Here is a 2,611-nt window from a genome sequence, read left to right as displayed (position 1 = left end):
TGACACCCTCAAGCAAGAGGGTAAGACACAGAAAGAAATTGCTGAACAATAGGCTGTTCCCAGAGTGCTGTATCAAGGCACCTCAGTGGGAAGTCTGTGGGAAGGGAAAAGTGTGGCAGAAAACGCTGCACAACGACAAGAGGTGACCGGACCCTGAGGAGGATTGTGGAGAAGGGCCGATTCCAGACCTTGGGGGACCTGCGGAAGCAGTGGACTGAGTCTGGAGTAGAAACATCCAGAGCCACCGTGCACAGGCGTGTACAGGAAATGGGCTACAGGTGCCGCATTCCCCAGGTCAAGCCACTCTTGAACCAGAAACAGCGGCAGAAGCGCCTGACCTGGGCTACAGAGAAGCAGCACTGGACTGTTGCTCAGTGGTCCAAAGTACTTTTTTCGGATGAAAGCAAATTTTGCATGTCATTCGGAAATCAAGGTGCCAGAGTCTGGAGGAAGACTGGGGAGAAGGAAATGCCAAAATGCCAGAAGTCCAGTGTGAAGCACCCACAGTCAGTGATGGTCTGTGGTGCCATGTCATCTGCTGGTGTTGGTCCACTGTGTTTTATCAAGCGCAGGGTCAATGCAGCTAGCTATCAGGAGATGTTGGAGCACTTCATGCTTCCATCTGCTGAAAAGCTTTATGGAGATGAAGATTTCATTTTTCAGCACGACCTGGCACCTGCTCACAGTGCCAAAACCACTGGTAACTGGTTTACTGACCATGGTATTACTGTGCTCAATTGGCCTGCCAACTCTCCTGACCTGAACCCCATAGAGAACCTGTGGGATATTGTGAAGAGAAAGTTGAGAGACGCAAGACCCAACACTCTGGATGAGCTTAAGGCCGCTATCGAAGCATCCTGGGCCTCCATAACACCTCAGCAGTGCCACAGGCTGATTGCCTCCATGCCACGCTGCATTGAAGCAGTCATTCGTGCAAAAGGATTCCCGACCAAGTATTGAGTGCATAACTGAACATGATTATTTGAAGGTTGGCGTTTTTTGTATTAAAAACACTTGTCTTTCATTGGTGGGATGAAATATGCTCATTTTTTGGGACAGGCATTTTGGGTTTTCATGAGCTGTATGCCATAATCATCAGTATTAAAACAATTAAAGACCTGAAATATTTCAGTTGGTGTGCAATGAATCTGAAATATATGAAAGTTTCATTTTTATCATTACATTATGGAAAATAATGACCTTTATCAGAATATGCTTATTTTTTGAGAAGGACCTGTATGCTGTACACCTGCCCAGGTATCACTCTCTTGAACCAGTAGAATCTGGTTTGCATGGCCTTTTTTCATTCAACCTTTATTTATACAGGTAAATCCCATTGAGCCTCGGGAATCATTTACAAGAGAGACCTGATTTCAAGAAAGAATGATGACGACAGTGAACAGTCAAAAAGGATGTGTACAAATTGAGATTTTTTTAACAAGTGAAAATAAAATGGTATTTAAAAGAAAATGTAACAAAAAAATCCCCAGCTAGATCATAAAGTGATGTAGAAAACTAAAAACAAGAACATCTGCAAGAATTTAACAGATGTTTGAAGCCACTTAGAGAGGTCAAAGGTCGAGAGCTTCAGATCTTTTTACAAGATATTCCAGGAAACAGGAGCGGAGTAGGAGAAGATCCTTTAGTCTAGTTCAGTCCTCACTGAGGGAACACTGCAGGTAATAATGTCCTGAGAGCGCACGCTGTAGCTGCACTCACACAGAGACATGTAGGAGGAGATGTATGAAGGCAGCAGACCAAGAAGTGATGGGGTCTTGCTTGCAGTTTTGACAGAACACAGAGATAATCTGCAGGTCCCAGGTCCTGAATACATGGTGACTACCTCAGCAGTAACCATGACCCAACACTCCACCGAGGATGCTTTCTCATGATAATCTTAGAAAGTTATGACACTCCTTAGTGACTTAACCACTTATGAACCTCTGAAAAGAGATCCAGGAAGTGGTTACAAGAAGAAATTGATAGATTGCCTGAAAAATTTGGAGCAGGACAAGGCTATTGACCGTTTTCTGTACCACAGACTGTACCCAGGGGAGGCCACACCTAGTCTTTATGGTTTACCTAAAATCCACAAACAAGGTGTACCTTTAAGACCAATTGTTAGCATGATTAACTCTGTCACTTACAATGTTTCCAAATATCTGGCGTCTGTACTCATCCCTTTAGTTGGCAGCTCAGAACACCACATACAGAACACCATGGACTTTGTGGATAAGGTGAGGGATGTCATCATGGAGACTGATGAAACAATGGTCTCTTTTGATGTCACATCACTCTTTACGTGCATTCCTGTTGATGATGCAGTAGAGGTGGTCAGTTTAACATTAAAATTAGACACCACTCTGAGCAGCAGGACCACGCTTTCCACAGAACAACTGTGTCAACTCTTGAAACTGTGCCTGCAGTCAACCTACTTCACATATGGGGAGCAATATTATAGGCAGAAACATGGGTGTGCTATGGGGTCTCCAGTTTCTCCTATTGTTGCCAACCTGTACATGGAGGAGGTAGAAAAGAGAGCCTTGACGTCCTTTTCAGGGACACCACCAAGTCATTGGTTCAGGTATGTTGACGACACCTGGGTTAAAAT

This window comes from Nematolebias whitei, chromosome 10, assembly GCF_014905685.2.
Source record: "Nematolebias whitei isolate Nwh7 chromosome 10, NemWhi1, whole genome shotgun sequence".
Taxonomy (NCBI): Eukaryota; Metazoa; Chordata; class Actinopteri; order Cyprinodontiformes; family Rivulidae; genus Nematolebias; species Nematolebias whitei.
This window is presented reverse-complemented; position numbering follows the sequence as displayed.